Source organism: Colobus angolensis, unplaced genomic scaffold, assembly GCF_000951035.1.
Source record: "Colobus angolensis palliatus isolate OR3802 unplaced genomic scaffold, Cang.pa_1.0 Scaffold292, whole genome shotgun sequence".
Lineage (NCBI taxonomy): Eukaryota > Metazoa > Chordata > Mammalia > Primates > Cercopithecidae > Colobus > Colobus angolensis.
The window spans coordinates 2,807,447-2,816,558 of NW_012116177.1; the positions used below are offsets into that span (position 1 = coordinate 2,807,447).

The 9,112-nt window shown below is 36.2% G+C and overlaps 1 long non-coding RNA gene across 1 annotated transcript; it reads left to right on the top strand.

Moving 5' to 3' along the window:
* Positions 1-5,175: 5,175 nt before the first annotated feature.
* On the top strand, positions 5,176-8,735 carry LOC105516856. The gene is made up of 3 exons (XR_001002557.1): positions 5,176-5,306; positions 6,976-7,121; positions 7,896-8,735. It is a non-coding gene; the product is annotated as an uncharacterized LOC105516856 (long non-coding RNA).
* The last annotated feature ends 377 nt before the right edge of the window (positions 8,736-9,112 follow it).

Below are 9,112 nucleotides of genomic sequence, written 5' to 3' on the forward strand. Positions count from 1 at the left end.
CTCCCTCCCTCCCTCCTCTTCCCTCCCTTTCTCCCTCTCTTTCTTTTTTCTTGCTCTGTTGCCCAGGCTGCAGTGCAGTGGTGCGATCTCAGCTCACTGCAACCTCCACCTCCCGGGATCAAGCGATTCTCCTGCTTCAGCCTCACGAGTAGCTGGGATTACAGGTGCCCACCACCATGCTCGGCTAATTTTTTGTGTGTTTTTAGTGGAGATGGGGTATCATCATGTTGGTCAGGCTGATCTCAAACTCCTGGCCTCAGGTGATCCACCCACCTCAGTCTCCCGAAGTGCTGGGATTACAGGTGTGAGCCATTGCACCTGGCCCTAATTTATAAATTAATAACTGCTTATTTCTAAAATAGTATTAATTTCTGTTAAAGATCAGATTTGGTAATTTGATGGTAAATAGAACCAGGAGATATTAGGGGAAGATGGAAACCCATTGTAGATCAACGCATACATTTATTAACTTGATTTGTATACTTAAACTAGATTGCTGAATTCTGGCTAGAAATGTTTACTCCCTGAGCATGATTATAACACAAAACGAAGTTAAGAATACATGGGCTAGGCCAGGCATGGTGGCTCACACCTGTAATCACAGCAATTTGGGAGGCCAAGGTGGGAGGATCACCTGAGGTCAGGAGTTCAAGACCAGCCTGGTCAACATGGTGAAACCCCGTCTCTACTAAAGATACAAAAAAAGAAAAAAATTGCCTGGCATGGTGGCAGGCGCCTGTAATCCCAGCTACTCGGGAGGCTGAGGCAGGAGAATCGCTTGAGCCTGGGAGGCGGAGGTTGCAGTGAGCCAAGATCATGTCATTGCACTCCAGCCTGGCTGGTGGAGCAAGACTCTGTCTCAAAAAAAGAAAAACAAACAAGAATTTATGAGCTAACCTTCATATATTATCCTTTCATAATATTTAGTTGACTTACATAATTAACTCCCTCACAATAATTAAGTAGCTAATTGTGGAGCAAGAATATAAGCAATCATTCTGGTGTTCCATTTTTGAAGTCTAACAATGCCAACTAAATCTTATATTTGTTATATTACATGCCAAATGGATATTTTATTGGTGAAATTAATACCACAGGGAAGCCATCAGAATGTATCTACTAACAATCTTGTCCAAATATCTTTAACATATACATAGAAATACTGAAAAATCACGTGCACCAGTTATCAAACTTACATGAATGCTTTATCTGATTTAACTGCAATGAAATGGTAGAGTTTTATTCTCTTAGATAAACAATGAAATTAATTGGAGCTTCATAAAAGTTTCGTGTGCAATGAGAGTATAAGGGAGCTCAGCGAGTTTATAGAGATCAAAAGAAAACTGTCTGATAAAAACAGGTAATTTTTGCAATAGATTTGAATCCTAGGAAGCAGGCTTTCTCTGTTGGACATTTGTGGCCTTTAAGGCCATTTTGTTTAACCTCTTTACTACACTTGTAAACTCAACCAAAAAAAAAAAAAAAAAAATCCCTGTGTGATGAAATTTACTTTTTATTATTTGCTTTTGAGAACCAGGACTAAATTCCCAGGGTAGGCAGTTAATGTTGGTTAATAAGATCTATGTTGAATGGCTTTTGTAGGTTTTCACCTCCTTGTGTGCCACTTAAGTAAGAAAAAAACAAAGAGTTTTCCCACGATTTTAGACCTTTTTGTAAGACATGCTGAATAATGATTAGAGCTCCATGTCTAACTATGGTAGTCAACTAGACTTCCCGCTGGGGAGCAGATTTTTATCATTTTACCAAACCCTCAGAATTTACCTAGGAGACTTGTGATGGTCTGAGTATCAAGTCTGTTCAATTGTTTCTTTCCACAGCTGAAACTTAGAGTTTGGGAGAATCTCTGGTGTTGGGGTAAATTTGGTTGTGTTTTATTATGTGTAGTAATTCCAACGTGTAAGTGAATGATAGGATGTATTTGGAGTAAAATGGAGCAGAAATTTTGTATGCCGAGAGTTGATTACTTTGTCTCCCCATGGGCACTGGTAAATTTAGACTTTCATGTTTACTGTGCTAATGTAAATTTGGTGATAAAACATATATGTGATATAAATTTTCAAATATTGATACACAGAGCCCATCAATTGTTCTTATTTCAGTTGTTTTTATTTTTACTTTAATTTCGAATATAGTGGCAGTACTCGTCCATTGTTAAAGTAAATCTGACAGAAAATATGTGTTTAGAAGGATCTTTCTATGGCCTGAATTTCTTCTTGATTCTTTCCCTATCCTTTGGGGAGAATTCCCTGTCATGTCAGTCTTCTCTTTCTCTGGATGTTTATAACATTCTGCCAAATATGCTAACATTTGGATAAATACATTGTTTTCAAATTATTCATTCATAGATTTGGCTTTTCTAGACACTTTGTGAGATCCCCAAGGACAAGACCTTATCTCCCTCTGTTTTAAAAATTTATTATATTTTAAGCTCTGGGATACATGTGTAGAATGTGCAGGTTTGTTACATAGGTATACGTGTGCCATGGTGGTTTGCTGCACCCATCAACCCGTCATCTACATTAGGTATTTCTCCTAATGCTATCTCTCCTCAGCCCCTCAGCCCCTGACAGGCCCTGGTGTGTGATGTTCCCCTTCCTGTGTCCATATGTTCTCATTGTTTAGCTCCCACTTATGAGTGAGAACATGTGATGTTTGGTTTTCTGTTCTTGTGTTAGTTTACTGAGAATGATGGTTTCTAGCTTCATCCATGTCCCTGCAAAGGACATGAACTCATCCTTTTTTATGGCTGCATAGTATTCCATGGTGTATATGTGTCACATTTTCTTTATCTAGTCTATCGTTCATGGGCATTTGGGTTGGTTCCAAGTCTTTGCTACTATGAACAGTCTCCCTCTTTTTTTATTCCTGCTATTCTGACCCAATAGATATTTGATCATATAGGATCAATGAATACTTTGTTTTCATAGTTATGTATAAAAATATCTATGTTTCATTTTAGAGGTAACTTCTCTCTTTTTCTAGCTTAATATTGTATTACATACAGAATATTTCTCACTGTATGTGATCACAATGATCATGAGCAGCTTTGTTGAAAAGAATCATGTAATGCAATAGACTTTTTGTATTTCACACATGTAAAACTGTAGGTAGATCTGTGTATAAAATTGAGGTGTACAACATCCATTCTCAAATCAATGCTTTTTTTTATGAACTATATCTCAAGAAAAGTTATTGTTTCATCTATTTCTGGCCACTTGGTTTTCTCTTACCCAAGGACATTGTTTGTCATTCTGTTCCTATGGCTTGCTTTTTTTTCCCCTTCCATCTCTGCTTAAACTTCCAAGAGCCACAGGACACTGTTTTCCTTCAAAACTCCCACAGTAAGGGTCACTTTAATGCTTAACAGGTTTTAGCTTACAAACTCAGTGTGTGGGAGCCAATGCTTTCCTCTACTTTCTTAAAAATCAAACTAGTTCTAACATAGAGATTCTCTTCCTACAAGACTGTTTGGAAATTTAATCTGAATAATAAGACCCTCCCTAAAAGGGTTATGACAGTCACTCATAGAACTGAGATATAGGGAAGAGCCAATCATTGTCTCGCACTGGTAACTTTAGAGATTCCCCTTTAAATATGCAAGCTCTTCAACTACTTTGCTACTCTTGAGGCACAGGGATTCTATGAGCCTTGAAACTTCAATGGCAAGGACCTTATCTTCAGATATATTTTACACATATCTGAATGATTACTGTTATTACAGAGGTTAAAAACATGTCCTCCTACCTGTCTTAGGGATTCTCCTTGACTTCAGAAGCTTTCTCCCTCTAAGCTGACACTCCTGGACACTTGCCATTATCTTTCATGTCTTTTACTCCATTACAAATGTCAAAATTCCTGAGGCAAGAACACACAAAACTGGTTGCTTATCTGTAAGGTAAGAAAGAGGAGGCTCTGCAAGGAGAAAGAGGTACATTAACTTTCCCAGAGCCTTACTGCTTTTTGCCCCTTGAGATTTAACAGAATTTTGATCATAGAGACACAACTGATATGCCTCATAAAGCAAACACCATTTTCTTTTCTTTTCAGTTTTCTTTTCTTTCTTTTTTTAAATTTAACTTTAAGTTCTGGGATACATGTGTGGAACGTGCAGGTTTGTCACATAGGTACAGATGGCAAGCACCATTTTCCAAGGAGCTTGAAATTCAGGGAGGTGTGGAAGAAGACTACTCAAAATGGCAGCAGGTTTGAATGGCCACAGAAGCAGTTGTTTTTCTTCCAAACCCAGGGACAACAGAACTGTGGTGTAGTCTTGCTCTCTTGTCGTGGGACCCAGATGTGGCATATACCTCCAGACCTCAAACAGAAGTTCCTCTTCTAAGGTCAAATTTATACACTTTCTTAAATATGAACAAAAGTTAAAAAAATTGTTTCAGCTCTGTCCACCTCCGACAGGTAGGCAAAATAATTACTGTGCTAGATCACAAAGTAAAAATGAATGCAATTTGGTTTTTGATTCTTCCCTTTCCCTTTCTTTTCTTACCTTCTTTCCACTATTCCAAATATTCTGTGATATTTATGAAAAATTAGAGTATATTAAAAAGCTGGATGATGATTTACTAAACACTTGCAGTGGTCCTATAGTTAGATTTTGAACTAAGGAGAAAGCCTTAATGCAAAATTTACATCATCACAAAATATCAGAGTCTTCGAGATCCTGTTAGCTCATATGACTAACTTTAGTTAAAACTGTAAACATGGCTCAATATTTTTGAGAAAATGATTACAGTATTACCTATATATTATCATAAGGTAAGAGATGATGGGTGGAAGTTATGGGGGATATCTGGTACAGAAAAAGTAGAATTTACTAAAAAATTTGCAACTACATTACAATTTATTTAATACCCACATTTAATCATCACTTCAAATTATTTAAACCTTATTTTCATGTGAAAAAGGTTGAGCTCTTCCACATTTTCTTTTTCATGAATATTTAATAAAAAGATTAACTTGGACTCCATTACACTTGTTCAAAATGCTTTTAAAAGATTTTTTTAAAGGCCTCTTTTAACATTAACACTTCAGTATACTGTAGTTGACACTTTCAAAAGAATTAAACTGCTAGAAAAATGGTACTCCCTTTGGGATATTTATCAAGCCATGCAATATTTTAAAATGTAGTAAAATGCTTCTTGTTTCAGTGAATGAGAAAGGTCTTCTTATATAATGCAGGGATGAAAGAAGATACTTAGAAAAATCAGGGAAGAGTGAAGAAGACACTTTGAAAAGTCAGGGAAGATTTTCCTCATAAGGTGCAAGCGAAGGCAAGAGTATAATATGTGTGTATGTGATACATAAGATTTACTTCTAAACAATTTAAGAGGATAAGGGATAAAATCACCATTCAGTTTCTAAGTGAACACAACATAAATAATATTGATAATGACCAAAGGAAAATACAAAATAAGAAATTAAAAGTCATGAGAAGATAAAGAAACTGGATCAAAATGAGAGTTCAACAAAGGGAGCAATGAGAAAACTGAATAGAAAAAAAAAATAAATATAATCTCAAACTACAGATGCAGAGAGACAAAGTATAGGAGGGGAGGATGTTTTTTGTAGAAGGGGGTCCATGGACCTGTGAAGTTACTATCTGGCCCTAGAGTGCCCCACCTTCCTTCTGGAGGACCTTCTTAGTGCCACCTTAGCTGGTATCTTGTTTTGTAGAGCACAGCAGAGAAGTCAGCATCTTCAGCAGAGCCCCGATTCAATTCTGTATTCTCTCATGATCTCCTGAACTCCTTTTTGGAGTTCCCACTCTTATTTTCATCCTTTTTGTAATGTAGTATGATTTGCTCACTTCAAAAATTAAATTTGTGCATTAGACCTGTAACACTGTCGAGTTAAAATTAGAGAATTCACAAACTTTGATGGCAACGATACCTTGAATAATAAAAGTAAACACATATATAGATCTTATGGTGTTTTAAGCACTTTATGTATATTAATTCATCTAATCCTTTCAAAAGCTCTGAGATATGTCTTATCATCATCACCATTTTACAGATGAAACAAACACACAAATACGAAACACAAGCTATGAAATGGAGGAGGATGTGAAACTAGGCAGTTTAGCCTTCAGTATCCATATGCTTAATCTTTCTGCTCTACTTCCCATTGTTTTGGAAATGGAAACTGAAGAGTAGATCATATGATGGCACCTGACAAAGTCTTATTTTATCATAAAAAATGCAGCCAGTGCTAAAGCTACCTACTTACCTTTAGCACTTCTTATATTTCTAGGGTGAGTAATGGCATAGTCTACCATCTCATCTCATTTGCATAATACTTTGTTTCTCTCCTTATTTTGTCCTCTCTCTGCAGTTTTACTCTCAACTCCTGTGTTTGTTTCCTGGAGTTTTTGTAACCTATTACCACAAACTTGGTGTCTTACCACAACAGAAATTAATTCCTTTTTCACAGTTTTGGAAGCGAGAGTTTTGAAATCAAAGTGTTAGGGATTTTTTTTTTTTTTTCTCTAAAGGCACCACAGAAGAGTCTGTTCCATGCCTCTTTCCTGACTTCTGTGGCAGCAGGCAATCCTTGGCATTCTTTGACTTGTAGCTGCACCATTCCAACCTCTTTCTACCTCTTTCTTCACGTGGACTTCTTCTTTGTGTGTCTGTCTCTTAAATCTCTCTCTTCTTTTTAAGGAAACCAGGCATTGGGTTGAGAGCCCACCGTGATCTCATTTGGGAATCTTTAATCTAATTACATCTGCAAAGACATCTATTTACAAGTAAGGTCACATTTAGTGCCAGTGTTAGGACTTGGCATATTTTTTTGGAGACCACTATTCAACCAGCTATACCTTCTCCACATTTCCTCTATCATCTAATTCTACTTTTAGTTCTTTACTGTTAAATGGATTGACTGTACTTTAATTAGAAATTGAATATGTTAATAAATCCTACATATTTATTCATTGTGCAGATTCCTGAGTCTGAGTCTACTGACAAATATACCACATCCTCAGAGTAACTTGGAGTCTCTTAAAATTGTCTTGCTGGCCTGTGGCGGAGATGGTCCCCGTAAGCATGTTCCTTAAGACGGATGCCTGGGTCAGAATACATAATACAGTAGGTATTGTATAAGCTCTAGTAATATTGGTATTGGTGACATTTTAATAGAAAAAGGAATTTTGGTTTATCCTAAGATTTTTCATCAAAGGGGTTTAAGCTGACCTCTATTCAACTTCTTAAGATAAGAATTTTATGGAAAATTATATTGTAATATTTACATTTTATCTAAAATATTTATAAAACATAACTTTCATACATTTATTATTTTCTGATATGATATCATAATCATAAACATAATTTTTATGCTTCCGTGTGTGGAATGAATGCTTCCAGTCAGACTAGAAACTTTAAATCATTAATTACCTCCCCAGGGCTTTGCTTCCTGTTCTAATGCCTTCAGTTTACTTATTACAATTTTAGCATAAAAATTATTTTTCCTAAACCAGATTCTGTTTTTATTTTTCTGAGTCAATGTCTGATAGGTAAGATATTTGAAATTTTCTTTATGTGCTGAAAGTAACCTCAAAATAATTTGGTAAGATATTGGATAGCTATTATTTTTCTTATTTATAAGAGCATAACAACATAAATTATTTCATTGTAAGATGCAGCTTATTTTTTGTACCACGATAATTCTGATTTTAGAGATGTTAAATTGAAAAAAGTGCCTCTTAGAATCAATTATCCTTACTTTCTAAATCTATGCATTAAAAATCCTTGAACCCATGCATTAAAAAAAAAAACTTGTTTGTTATCTTTTATTACACTGTGTTTGCCCTTGTTGCCTTGTTTGTTTTTGTTTTGTTTAATTAGTTTCTTTTCTTTATCCAGTTCCTTTTTATAAGCACGAGGATTCTGAGAAGCACTGCCCCTCCCACGTGTCACACTCTGGGGAGAGACGATTAGACGATTGGAATACCTTCTGGATCAGGTATCTTTGGTGATCATTCCACCTAGTTAAGATGAAGCTGGTGATACCTTTGGGCTTGTTTCAGGTAATGTAACCAGGTTTTCCAGTGACTTGTGAATTAACAGGCTAAAAGCAAGTTTTCAGTTTCTGGAGAAGGGGTTCCCAATCTCATTTGAGGGTGTTGGAGGAAAAATCCCTTCAGAAAATAAAGCATGACAGTAAGATTTTAGTGTGCAGGAAGTAAATTCAGTTCCTTTGGAGATCAGCATGCCTCTATTCAATTCTCTCCTTAATCCCTTATGAACCAGATCTAGCAGGGGGTTGGACCAGGAAATTAAGTGTAGGGTTATAGGTGATAAGATAAGGAGAGGCACTCCCCTCAGGAGTTAAGATTCAGGAAATTTGGTTTGCACTTTAGCCAGTATAAGACATTTCACCAGGATGGAGAATATGTGCTCTCTTGCACAGAAATCCATGCCAGCAGTAAGTGATGTGGAAGGATTTAGTGAAATTTTGCCAATAACCCCAGGCTTACTGCTTAATGAACAGAACATTCTCCTGGGACTCTAAGAGGTCCTATGAAATAAGGGACATGAATGATGTACTTTCTTTTCTGTTAGGCTTAAGAAATTCTGTTCTGAGTGCAAATAGAGAGAATGATTTCCATCTTTCCTATTAGATAGCAGATATCTTTACATCTTGGATACATTTAGAAAGAATAAAAATGTGGATGATTGACAGAATCCCAGTAACTATTAGTTGTAACTACAACTATTAGTTACAATGAATGGTTATTGTAATACTACAAAGATTGTTGTTGTTATATTTAATTTAAACCACTTATAACAAAAGTAATAAATAGTTTACAATCACAGTCACAAAACAACCACACCACACCACACAACAATCAAACCTAGAACAATTAAGGGGATGAGGTGTACAGGGACTAGGGATGTAGAAGAGCAATTTTGAAGAGGGGGTCAGGGAAATTCTCATGGCAAGTTGACAAGTTGAAACCTGAATGAGATTTGAAAGAGTTAATGGAGAAAGATGTGCATCTGTATGGGGAAAGAACATTCCACAGGAAGAGAGCAGCTAAATCCAGTGGCTCAAGGTGGCAACATACCTGATGTGTTCA